This window comes from Schistocerca serialis, chromosome 1, assembly GCF_023864345.2.
Source record: "Schistocerca serialis cubense isolate TAMUIC-IGC-003099 chromosome 1, iqSchSeri2.2, whole genome shotgun sequence".
Lineage (NCBI taxonomy): Eukaryota > Metazoa > Arthropoda > Insecta > Orthoptera > Acrididae > Schistocerca > Schistocerca serialis.
This window is the reverse complement of record NC_064638.1, coordinates 965,804,680-965,818,922: the sequence shown is the minus strand read 5'-3', so window position 1 is coordinate 965,818,922 and position 14,243 is coordinate 965,804,680. Positions and strand designations below refer to the sequence as shown.

General features: G+C 41.1%; 1 pseudogene; it reads left to right on the top strand.

Moving 5' to 3' along the window:
- Nucleotides 1-8,399: 8,399 nt before the first annotated feature.
- Nucleotides 8,400-8,517, top strand: LOC126425960 (5S ribosomal RNA; annotated as a pseudogene).
- Nucleotides 8,518-14,243: the final 5,726 nt, after the last annotated feature.

Here is a 14,243-nt window from a genome sequence, read left to right as displayed (position 1 = left end):
AAAGGCTGGGAGATAAAGGAGGATTCGCGTCACATTACATCATGGTCATGCAGAGAATCAGAAATTAGATTATGAATTGTAAGGAATGCCCAGGAGCGGATGTAGACTTATATCACAATTTGATAATCATGAAAAGTAAGTAAAAGTTTAAGAGGTTAGCTAGGAAGAATCACCACCAAAAGAAGTATGATACTGAAGTACTACGTCTGAAGTTCTCTAAGGCTATTAATACCTTTGCCCGCATCTCGTGGTCGTGCGGTAGCGTTCTCGCTTCCCACGCCCGGGTTCCCGGGTTCGATTCCCGGCGGGGTCAGGGATTTTCTCTGCCTCGTGATGGCTGGGTGTTGTGTGATGTCCTTAGGTTAGTTAGGTTTAAGTAGTTCTAAATTATAGGGGACTGATGACCATAGATGTTAAGTACCGTAGTGCTCAGAGCCATTTTTTTATTAATACCTCGATAAGAAACAGTCGGTAGTTCAGTTGTAGAGGAATGGACATCTATAGAAAGTGGTGTCACAGAAGTTGGAAAGGAAAACGTAGTTAGAAAGAAAGTAACTACAAAGATACCACAGGTAACGGAAGAAATACTTCAGTTGATCGTTGAAAGAAGGAAGCATCAAAATTTTCGGGAAAATTCAGGAATTCAGAAATACACGTCACCTACGAATAAAAAAAAGTTGTGTTGGAAAGCTAAAGAGCAATGCCTAATGATATGACGAAAACGGAAAAGAAATGATTGTCCGGAGGACTGATTCAGCATACAGAATAGTCAAAATATACTTCAGTGAAAAGCAGGAGTGTTAACATTAAGAGTGCTATGGGAATTCCACTGTTAAATGCAGAGAAGAGAGGGGATAAGTGGAAAAAGCATATTGAAAGCCTCTAAAAGGGAGAAGACTTGTCCCATGTGATAGAAGAAGAAACGGGACTCGATATAGAAAGGTATTTAAATTAGACTTTGAAAGAGCTTCGTAAGACGTAAGACCCAAATAAGGCATAAGGGATAGATAACGTTCCATCAGAATGTCTAAAGTCATTGGATGAATTGGCAGCAAAACGGTTATTCAAGTTGGTGTGTAGAAATATGAGTCTGGCGATATAGAATCTGACTTTCGGAAAAATATAATTCAGGTAGACTGCAAGGGCAGACAAGTACAACAGTTATGGTACCGTCATGCATTTAAGTTGCCGACAGGAAAAATTTACAGAAAAAAGAAACAGAAAATTGAGGATGTGTTAGATGACGATCGGTTTGGCGTTAGGGAAGGTAATGTTACCAGAGAAGCAGCCCTGACATGGCGGTAGATAATGGAAGCAAGAATTAAGAAAAACCAAGACACGTTCGCAGGATTTGTCGTCATAGAAAAAGCGTTTGGCAATGTCAAATGTTCCAAGGCGTTCGAAATTCTGAGGGCAATATGGGTAACCAGTAGGGAGAGACGCAACAGGGAATAATAAGGGTGGAAGACCAACAACGATTTAAAAAGGGTGAAAGGTAGGAATGTTGTCTTTCGCCTCTATCGTCCAATCTGTACGTCGAAGAAACGATGACGGAAATAAAAGTTTACAGAGATGCATTGTAATTCAAGATGAAAGGATATAACATTCGCTAATGACATTGCTGTCCTGAGTGGAAGTAAAGGAGAATTACTGGATCTGCGGAATGAAATGAACATTCCAATGAGTACAGAACATGAGCTGAGAGTAAATCGAAGAAAGATGAGGGTAATGAGAAGTAGCAGAAATGAACAACCTAGAAACTGAACATCTGGATTGGTGGTTGTAAACTAGATGAAATTAACGAATTCTCCTACCTAGGCTGCAAAATGACCTAATTCGAACGGAGCAATGAGGAAATAAGAAGTACACTATCGCTGGCTAAAAGGCATTGCTGGCCGAGGGAAATCGGCTTGATCTTTGGGAAAACCGGAACAGCAAGAAGTAGAGGCTTAGGAGATGTGGTACTACAGAAAATTTGGTGAACCGATAACGTAAGGAATCAGGAGGATCTGCGCAGAATCGGAGAGGAAAGGAATATACGGGAAACTTTGACAAAAAGAACGGACAGAATGATAGGGCATATGTTAAGACATCAGAGAATAACTTCCATGGCATTAGAAGGAGCTGTGCAGGGTAAAAACAGTAGAGGAAGACAGATATTGGAGTACATCCAGCAAGTAACTGAGGACGTAGGTTGCAAGTGCTACACTGCGGTGAAGAGTTTGGCACAGGGGGGAATTCGTGACGTGCTGAATCAAACCAGTTGGAAGACTAAATAAAAAAATTTAAAAAATTCAGTTCTCAAATAATCATCGTATCCCCGCCATATTTCACTCTTGGATCTAAATTCGTCCAGAAGTTGAAAACACGTGCAACAAGACTCATCCAACCAGATGACATTCTTCCACTATTCCACTGTACAAGTTTCATGACTTCGGTGCCACGTTTTCGTGTTTCGGACATTTACATCACTCTTGAATGATTCTGAAATTCCAGCTCGCCCAGCATTTCCCTGGTTACGGAGCTGTCTTTGTGATGTTTTAATGCTGATAGGGTTCGCAAGTGAGAAATTCATTTCTGCAGTTACTCTTGCAGCCATCATCTTCTGGTTTTCCGTCAGAATCATCACTTCACACAAGTCATAATCCGCCTTGTGATTTCCTCTTTCAATGTACGTGGTACAGATCTTAGATCCGCTGCCTGTTGAAACACCGAACACCACGCCTCCCTTGGCTACGGAAACACTGCCCGACATAATACATCCGACTACGAAGACTGTTTTGACCACGATTGATGCTTGTAAAATGTTGAGGACCTCGTACAGGTGCCATTCATGGTCAAATACATCAGCGCAACCTGATGTCTAGGTTAGCATCTGCAGTTAAGTTCCCGCGTGCAAGTCCCGCGGCGTTTCCATAGTTTTATCGAACGCCTGTAGGTTTGTCGTTTGGGATATGCGTAAAAAGGAAGACTGTCAGCCGCTATCAGGCAAAATTGATTACTATAGGCGAACTGTTGGAGGTTAGAATGAAACAAGATCGAAAACGTAGAAAACGTACACCAGGATTTGAAAGATAGCTGTCTAATCAGCAGCCTCCGTACGTTCCATTTATTTACACGTCGATTACTGGCACACACTTTTGCCTTTGTGTTAGTAACACATTCATCGATTCTCGCATTTCGTCCTCCACATCGGCTGCTCTTAAGTCATAGTCTTACGATTCAGTAACATTGGGAAACTGTGGTTGTTCAGATTTTATTGTCGAATGTATAGGATATTGGCACTAATGTCAACGATCAATGTGTGTTGGATCTTGCTTTGTTTATGAACTGAATTTAACTATTTATTGTGTCTAGTAAGTGAGCTCTTCATTCACCAAATAGGCCTCCCACCTTTCACATTATTTTCAAACGTGTATCAAGGAATCGTCTTAAGTATAACAATGCTGAAAGCGGCTTGTGTTTGTACATGAATCAGTTGAACTGTATAAGGCTTCTGCAAATTTTGAAGTACAATAATAATTACAAACTTAGTGCAAATCTCATAGTTTATTTCGGATTAGCACATTTCATATGTTTAATTAACTGAAGCATAAGTTTTTCAGATACTAGGAAAGAACAAGTGTGAGGCGTAACCTAATACCTACGTGAAAACAATTAATGTAATATTCTCGTATCTGATGGAAGTCAGCTTTTCGAATCAAAAGAAGACCATTGTTGTTCATAGTCGTGCTCATAAGAAACAACTTATCGATTAGCAGATTATTTTCATGTTAGGTGAAGTAAATCACTTCAAGAACTTCGAGACAGCTGCTGCTCTTTTATTGACTTGTTTTGAGGTGTTGGGGCATTGTGAGATCATTTCGACGAAGTATAACAAATTTATAGTTAAAACCATAAAAAGAAGTTTCTTTCTTGCTAATGTAGCAGACACTAAATGACACAAAATGATTCGTTTGTGCTGTGTAGGTATCAGTGTAGAACCACATGTGAGAATGGTAAGATTGCACTTTCTTAATTTGGGCCTTATTCAAATGGATTCTATTTTGTTAGTTCGGGCCTTAATGGATTTTTAACGGAGTGATATATACAGAGTTATCCCCTCTAATAGATGCCCAACAATCTCTGCAAAAGGGGTTTTGAAACCCGCAGACCACGGAGGTTCAGAAAAGAGAATCGGCGTTAGCAGTAAATATCTCACATATATGTACTGCATTTTTTGTTGCTTATTTAGTCTGAGCAGATTACAGCCATAAAAGTCCTCTCTTAAATTTGACTAGGAACAACACATACAAGAAATATTACATAATAATCGCAATAATAAAAATTTGCATTATTAATAAAAGTCATAATTGCCATTAACAATAATAATACATCACATGTTAAAATAATGGAGGAATGAAGAATAACGCTAGTTAGTTATTAATAAACAAGTACAACAACAATAATTTTGCCTTATTAACAAAAGCAGTCGTCTGCAGCAGTAATAATAACAGTAACACTAATGATAATAATAAAATAATAAAAGCATTAAGAATGATATTGATTAATCTATCACCTTTGAAGTCTTGTTTGGTGTTGGAAGAAGTGCAATTAATAATAAAAGAGAAGAAAATTGAAATGGAAGTGATATGGCTGCTAGGAAAGAAGAAAATTTTGATAGAGAACTTTGTAGAGAAGCAGACGGAAAAGTGGTCGGGCGAGAGTGTTTATGAGAGTAAGCTGCAAGAAGACAGAGTTATTGTGATAAGGTGCTTCATTAGTTGTCTTTTGAAGTTTGGTAGGATTTTAACTTCCCTAACATTGTTCCAAAGTCAGGTGCACGGTAAAAAAATGATTTAGAGAATATGGCAGTGTTGTGTAGTGATACTGATTGGATTTTACTCTGTTCAGAACGAGCATTTCTGCAGTGTTGTTCAGTTAGTACTGTAAAGGTTGAAGATAAATGGGAAGGGGTGCAATAATGGAGAAGAAGATACAGCCAACACGGTTTGATAATCTCTATGCTTATTGACATGTAACTTGTAAAAATTGTTCGTTAGCTGTACTGATGTAGTCGAAACAGCGTACATCACAGATGTGTAGCACACAAGCACTCATCAACAATGGCAGCCGACGTGGGCTTTCATACGAATGTCTTTCGTGAATACGATCAACATAATCTAGAATGAGGAGTATTGGTGACTTTTAGTTTTGAGGTAGAGACTGCAGCTGTGTGTTCAGTCCAGTCTAGGACACGTTTAAGAATTGTCTCTAAATTCGTTACCGAAGTAGATAATATGATTTCTATGCTGTTTAGGGTTAAGTACGGAAGATGTTCTCTGAACTGAGAAGTAATAAGCCTTTTGTGAAAGACCAAGTTTGTTCTCGTTTTAGATCGGTTAATTTCAGACCTATGTTCCGCATTTGTTCTGATAAGTCAAAGTAGCTCAGTATTTACGTTCTGGATGCCTGTTCGTAGATTTGTTGGGCTTGCACTTATGTTTGGCGTAAGTTTATAAGCGAATAAATGATAATTGCAGTGTGAGATGATAGCTGATATATCATTAGTATGTAATGCGAAAAGTAATGGAACCAATGCTGATCCTTGTGGGTTTCCGAATGTTACATTCTTCCATTGCGACCTCTTTTTTCGATCATTACACATAGTTGGAGGTATGTAAGGTATGGATCCAACCATTGCAAAGAACGCGAAGAAATCGTCCATGTTGAAAGATTTGATGAAATTCAAGTAGCACGTAACAGTCGCCTCTTGTCTGTCCATAGGTGGTTCACTTCGTCACTCTCTTTTATAATAACAGTCGTTGTGTTGCAATTTTTGCTGAAACGAAATTTGCATTCATCCAGAAGGTTATATGGTGTTAAGTAAGCAGTAAGCTGATCGTGAATTACGTATTCCAAAGCCTAAGAAAATGCTGGTAGCACGCAAAATGGTCCTGTAGTCAGTAGGCTCTCTGCTAGATTCCTTTTTTGAGTAGCGGTTTCATGATTCCTGAACCGTGATTTATTTTCAAAAAATATTCTTAAGAATTTATTTCATTTACTAGCGATTCATCAAGAACATTAACACATTTATTCACATTGTGTAAGCATGGAAGTAGTTGCCAGGGATTTAATGATGAAATCGTAACCAAATTCCTTTTAAAAAATGGGAATTTTATTCACTTTAATAGTGCCTAAAGGTTTTTTTAAAAGAAACAGATTTAAAATTATAATCAGAAAGCACCCTCTAAATATCAAAGTTACAATTTATTCAGAGGTAGAAAGAAACAAGTTTAGACTATATGAGCTTTCGGGCAGAGGACCTTGCAGCTCCCTTTTCACACGGCCGTAGTTACGACCGCTCACAACAGACTCTGAAATACAACACTGGTGCAATCTGCAGCACACCAGATAACTTTAAACTAAGAGTTTTAACAATTTACACAATCACACAAACTATGCACCCCCCGTAGGAGGGATGAAAATGGTACAAAACACTAACAATTAAAATATTACCCTGCCACTGAAGGTGCAACATGATTTTAACTTCTGAGAAAAGTCTTGTGCTGAAAGGGTGGTAACTTCATATACTAAAATGATCATTTAAATAAAAGCCCATGAAATGCTATCTTATATGAAATTCTTCATGGTTGGCCAAACCATAGTTTAGATGCTCCACAGTACACAGATGCCGCCTCTCAAGATCATAGGCTATAATATCAAAGTTTCCAAAGATCAAAACATATTTCAGGTATTAGGCCGTTACACTTTAAGCAATAAATTCGTTATCACACCATATCCGACAAACATGACAGAGGCAGTTACTAACGTACAGTAGAGTGATGGGTGAAATAATCATTTAGATGCATAATAGGAACGAGAGGCTCCGCTCAGATTGAGGTTTGACTTTACCTAGCCCTTGTAGATTTTTCGGCAAGATGGAGGGTGTCTGAAAGTCAACAGTTAACGAGTGGGCATACCTGAGTTTTGTATTTCTCGCCGACTGACTAAAGTAGTGGCGTTTTCACACTTGGAGACGAAATGACTCTCGGTCGGATGCCATTTACATTTCCTGTGTACTTTGCTTCCGATAAAGGTGTCTGAGTTGATCGGTAAGTAATGGTACAGGTTTCCTCCTCACTCTTACAGTTTTTATCGGAGCGTGCTTTTCACATAAGTTATTGAGTCTCCCAGTGAAATTAGATACTTCATAATTTATGTCGAAATTATTTACTGTCATTCCGTGGTAAGAGTGATCATAGACGTCAGTTGTAAGCTCAGACAAATTCAAGCGCTGAATATCTCTAAGAGAGGCCACTCGCTGTTTGTTCTTTGGACACTGCAACGAATACTATATCGTGAGTGGTTAATCCAGGTGCAGAAATGTGGTGAGTGCGAATTACTCTGTTTGGAGTATGATCAGTTGGCTCGTGTGGCAGCAGTGTAAGATTCGAGCAGGAAATAATGCTCTTGAATTTCGAAACTCTAGAACTATTGCTTATGAAATTTATGTTCACATTCGGCTACTATTATGTGTTCCAAGAAAGATTCAAGAGCTGAGAGTTTCGATTCAAAGATAGAGAGCTTCCCAGATTTGGATAATTTGGACATTACATAGACAAGATATTATATGTTGAGAGGTTTAATTTCAGTGAGCATATATTTGTTTGGTTTGCCCTGGTTCTTGGACATTAGGGAGTGAGTTTATACTTTTATGTACTTTCACACCGCCACCTCTTCTGTTACACTTGTAATGTCTGAGAAGCACATAGTTGGGACTTAAAGAAAGGGAAGGCAGCCGTGTGGAGTGGCCGCTAGGTTTGAGGCCCCATGACATGGATTGCGCGGCCCCTCCCGCCGGAGGTTCGAGTCCTCCCTCGGGCATGGGTGTAAGTCTAGGGACCGATGACCTCAGCAGTTCGGTCCCTTAGTAATTCACACACACACACACACATACACACACACACTCACACACACGCACACACACACACACACACACACACACACACACACACACTCACTCATGGAAGAGGTACTCGGGTGAAGCCACTTCTCCAGCAGTAGTATGACGTGAAAACTGAGGGCCTGAAATATACATCTCAAATTAGTGAAGTGGGATGTTAACAATAAATTAAATTCAATAATACACCATTAAGGGTAAATATCAAACAATAGAAAATCCAGGATGGAATGTAACATTATCAGAGAAGGAAGTTGCCACTCACCATATAGTGGAGATGCTGAGTCGCGATAGGCACATCAAAAAGATTCAAACAATTATAACTTTCGGCCATTAAGGCCTTTGTCAGCAGAAGGCACACATACACACACGCACACACACACACACTCAGTCAAACGCATCTTGCACACACTTCTACAGTCTCAGAGAACTGAAACCACAAAACGTAAGTGTAATGGCTAACAGCCTTACCGTAGTGGTAACACCGGTTCCCGTCAGATCACCGCAGTTAGGCGCTGTCGGGCTCGGGTAGCACTTGGATGGGTGACCATCCGGACTGCCAAGGGCTGTTAGCAAGCGGGCTGCACTGAGCTCTTCTGGGGCAAACTGAGGAGCTCGTTGATTGAGAGGTAGCGGCTCCGGTCTCGTAAACTGACATACGGCCGGGAAAGCGGTGTGCTGACCACATGCCCCTCCATGTCCGCATCCAGTGACGCCTATGGGCTGAGGATGAGGCGGCGGCCAGACGGTCGGTACCGTTGGGCCTTCTATGGCCTGTACGAACGGAGTTTAATTTAGTCTCTATAACTGTAACTCTTGAAAGCACTAGTACAAAGATAATTACAGAGTTACAGCTACGGGAACACAAGGTGAAAGCATAGACATAAAGACTTACTGATATTTATACAGTTTGAAGATAGCAGTTAGAGTACAAGGGATGTTACACTAGATTAGTGTTAAACCAAGGTGAGTGCTGTTAAGTTTTCACTTCGGCTCGCTATTCAGTCCTGTCATATTTTACCTGCCTTCTTTTCTAATGCAATGTTGATAATTACTCTGCCATCCGGAGTCCTCCGACGCTGAAGGCCGAAATGGGATATAGCATTGTTCAAAAATTTAATACGTTCCTGTGTAAGATTTTCTCTTGTTGTAAGCCCCGTCTGGCTAACTTGTTGTTGTGGCTGAAGATGTCTGCCCCTTTTCGATATGAGACAGATTTCGCAATCACTGGAAGAGGTTTCCTAGAAGCCGATGACCTTCGTCCCACCCGATGGCTGCTGTCGATGTTTGCCTTACTGACTTCAGTGCCTAATTTGTCACGTGAAACCTGTATAAATAGGTTGTGTGCGTCTTCCGCCTATTCTTCTGCTACACCAAACAGCTGCACGCTTTTGGTACGGTTCTACCTCGTCCATCGCAGTAGAGACAATTTCTTCCAAACGTGTATTTTTCTCATACTCAGACACATACTTTTTTAAATCGATAATTTCAGTGGTAGTTCTCTGAAAAACGTCACGAATGTTTGCTATAACTGCTTCTGATACTGAGTATGATACAGAGTCAGCATTCAGATTGATACTATCATTTTCGTGAAGCTCTGCACGTACCTCGTAGCCGTGGCCTCGCCTCCCACAACGAGCCGGGTGGCCACTGCGTCTTCCTCTGCCCTGCTGCTTGATGCACTGTTTTTGTGTTTCCTGTTTACCATTTTCCAGTTTAGGTACTGATGGAGCACAAAAAAGAATAGCATTGTTGAGAAGAACGCTGCTAGTTACGTAAGCTCGACATGTATTGAACAACAACAATTGAGAGAACAATTTCGGTTTCGACTAAGGTTTGCGAGCCTATTTGCTCAAGGTAGAGACCTTATACACACTTCAAAAGTTTGGAATGTCATAGAGTTTACCATAATGACTAGTACACCCACTGATGGTTTTACGATACCTTATTAACAAAATGAACATAAGTCCTTCAGAAAACAAAATGATTTTCTATAGTTATAAGGTATTATTACAAAACAATGCAGGCTCTCTCCTGTGTGTACGTCCTGAAAAAAAAACAGTGAAAATATATATCTCATGTTGATGATTATCAGTCTTTAGTTGTATGTCCTCCCCGCACACGTATGAAGTCAAGTTTATCTCGGAATATAAGGTCCCACTCTCAATGACAGCTTCAATGAGGTCCTGATGATTGTCAGCTGGATTCCGACGCTGTGCAAAGGCCACCTTCAGCATGTCCCATGCATGTTTAATTGCATTCATGTCTAGGGGCTCTCCTGGCCAATGCATTCAGTTGATCTTGCATCTTTGAAGATACCCAGACACTGGTAGAGTACCGTGTCGTCTTGCATTGTCATTGACCAGGATGACGATATCATCGATTTCTCATCCGCAGGGAGTTACAATGGTTTGTAGAACCTCTTGCAGGTATCTGGGATCGATCAAACTGCCGTAGATGGGAATTAGAGGAGTCCAGTCCACCGCACGATGTTTTTATCCGTAGAGAACATTACACTTCCACCTGCCAATGGATGAACTTCCTGAACGAATCGACGTTCTTGGTGTCGTCCAGTGCTTCTCAAATGTTTATGCGCAAGAGCCCAGGTCCTTCGATTGCGTCGATTCCATTGGTTCAGTGCATAACTTCTCATTGGTCTTCTGGAATGAAGTGCACCCTGATACAATCCTCTACGCACTGAGTGGTCTGAAATGCGAATCCCTGTTGGCCGGGAGAATTCATTTCCAATGCATCTGGCAGTTAATGATGGCCACCGGTGAGACGACGCTTGAAGATAACGATCTTGCATTGATGCAGTCATGCGAGGACATGCACTATGAGGTCTGCTGTTCACATTTCCCATCCTCTCTCTGCTTTCTCCACACCTCAGACAAATCACTTTGAGTGACACGTAACCGATCGGCAACGTCTTGCTGTGTACGACCTGCTGAAATGAAAGCCACTATCCTGACTCTGTCAAAGTGTTGTATGCCTCTACGTGACTTGTTACTGCAGTGCTGTATGTAAATTGAATGAAGGTGTTGTTGATGCTGGACTGTTGGGGGTTGCCGCTGCGGCTGTGGTATGTTTACATGAATAGGATACGACCACAAAGAATGCCGGTAGTAAACACCGTCCAGTATATGGGAACTAACTGGATAACGCATGAAGTTCCTAGGTCAATGATACCTCTAGTATCGAAGACTACATTTTACGATAGTATCCCAAACTTTTGTTGAGCAGTATATTTGGCACCTACTACGTAGTGATAAAATTGTGTTATATTTTGTGTTTATAATAGAAGGAAACATATGTGATGCGTTTGCAGATAAATGATAGACAAAGAGCTTCGGAGAGCCTGCTACAGGAAAGTGAACAGATTATGTTACAATGCTTCATTTCATAAAATTGTGTAACTATGTTGAGTTATAGTGGTTCCTCACAAAACACAATTACAAAAATTTTGACATATTTTCGCCGGTACTTTTTAAATAGTAATACGCCTACCATGTTATAGAAAATCTCTTCCCATAAGAAATCATAGAGTGCCACGAATGTACTGCTTTATGAAGGATATTTTTGACCATAAACGACCAATGTGAACAATTTATACTATTTCCCTGAAACTGTGTAGTTTACTGTTCAGTAGTATTAAAAATTTTCTAACATTTCCATACACAGATTTGCTTTGCCATTTATGCTTGATAGTACGTTGGGACTCGAACAATTAAGTTACACATGTCGTCGCGCTCTAAGAATTCTGCACAACATTGTGGAATATCGTTGGAAGGGAGTACACGCACCCGGTTTCCTGCAGACACAGTACTACTGCAATACGGTTAACAGATGCGCCACAGTATACGATTAAACTGTCCATGCAATTGGAAACGTACTCCAAAGCTGAAGTACCTGAGACAGTGCAATTTTGGTGGGCAAAAATTTATAAACTGCACACAGATTCACCGTGAATATCTGGCGGTATATCAACTAAAGGCATGACCCGTCCAGCCCTAGTGAAATGGTTCCAAAATTTGACCATGGTCGCACACACATGATTGATACTGGTCGGGAAGCCAAAATCTTACACCAGGCTGTTCCCTTCTTAATTCAGGCCGAAAGAACATGTAGAAGGAAAGACATATTCCAACATCAGGACATTCACATAGTGATTCTTCATGAACACAGGAGCGGATTTCTGTCATCGAGGAATCCAACGATTGATAGAAAATTCCGTCCATTGTTTACAGAGACATGGCGACTGTAGTGTAAAATAGTCCTATGTACCCGTGTCACTTTGAAGTGTAGCGCAGTATTCAGTAAAAGCTATTTGGCCTGCCCCTCGTATCACCATTACGAGTGAGGTGGCGCAATGGTTAATGGCGCAATGGTTAACACACTGGACTCGAATTCGGGAGGACGATGGTTCAAACTCACGTTATCCGTGACTTCCCTAAATCGCTTGAGGCAAATGCCGGGATTGTTCCTTTGAAATGGCATGGCCGATTTCTTTCCCCATACTTCAATAATCCGAACTTGTACTCGGTCTCTACTGTCCTAGTTGTCGAAAGGAAGTTAAACATTAATCTCTTCCTCCCACCATCATTTTAAGTGAATCTCCTCATTATAAGTGAAGCTCCTCATTGAATACAGACAACAAAATTATTTGAACTGTAATTAACACTCCCCAAACCGTTCTAGACGAAAGTGTGCATTACAATGTTTCACAATCTGCGCGTGGAAATGATGACTGTTTCCGTAAGCCCGTGGTAAGTCAATCAACTTAAGAATTAAATCCTTTGATACAACCGAATTTGTTCTCCTAAATGGTTTTTTGTCATCAATTTTAATTTTATGCTTCCACGAATTTGTTACGACTACTTTCTTGTCCCCCGTGTCTCCGACGTCGACATTTACGTACACACCCTGAAAATCACGTGCAAGGGTCGTTTGTACCACTGCTATTCATTTCTTTCCAGCTGCACTCACCAATGGAGCGAGGAAACTGTAATTGTCGACTTGCCCAGTAAGAGCCCTGATTTTTCGTTACTTCCAGGGCATTACGCGAAGTGCATGTTGATCGCAGTAATATCGTTATCAAGTCTGTCGCAAATCCCCGTTCACTAAACTTTCTCACTGTTATTTCGCGAAAAGAGAATTCTTCCCTCAATAGTTTCCCATTTGCGTACACAGCGTACTTCCTTAATAGTCTTGTGGTGATCAAACCTACCGGTACGGAATCTAGCAGTATTTCTCTGAATTTCTTCTGTCTTCTATTAACGCCTCCTTGTGGGGACGCGAAACACTCAAGCAGCATTCAAGGATGGGTTGTAAAATTGTTCAACGCACTGTCTCCTTTATATATGACTCAAACGTTGCTACAACTATTCCAGTAATAATCGCCTCCTCTACAAGCGAAATTAGGTGCTCGCTCCATTACGTATTGCCTTACACCGTTACGCCTTATATTTAATTTACGTAACTGTGTCAAGCAGCACACCACTAATACTGTTTTCAAATATTTCAGATTAGTTTTATCCTACTGATTTGCATTAAATTTCATGCTTGACATTGAATGCAAGCTGCTATCTCACCTAACAGAAACTTTGACCTGATCAACCTGCATCCTACTGCAGTCACTCACCGACACTTTTCTGTACATTACAGTGGTTAGCAGCAATCAGTCGCTTGTTGTTACAGACCATAACCGAAAGATCGCATATGAATACAGATAACAAGAGCTGTCATAACACACATCCCTCGGACACTATTAACCACGCCACGTCTCTGATGAACACTCGTCGTTAAAAAGATACAATGGACGGTGCCTTTGTCGCTGATGAACACTCGTCGTCCAGGGCAACTTACTGGGTGCTGTTACTCATAAAGTCTTCAACTCACTGAAGTATTGTCCGCCCCAGTAGCTGAGTGGTCAGCGTGACGGATTGCCGTCCTCTGGGCCCGGGTTCGATTCCCGGCTGGGTCGGAGATTTTCTCCGCTCAGGGACTGGGTGTTGTGTTGTGTTCATCATCATTTCATCCCCATCCGGCGTGCAGGTCGCCCAATGTGGCGCCGACTGTAATAAGACCTGCGATATGGCGGCCGGACCTGCCCCGCGAGGGGCCTCCCGGCCAATGACGCCAAACGCTCATCATCATCATCACTGAAGTATTAGAGAATCTCTGACTGATGCTCGGACCTTTTTTAACCGTCTGTAGGTTTGCACTCCGTCAAACACTTTCCGGAAATATACTAATGTTGTCATTCAGGTTATCGTGGTAGATAAAGGTAAGTTAAGTTTCG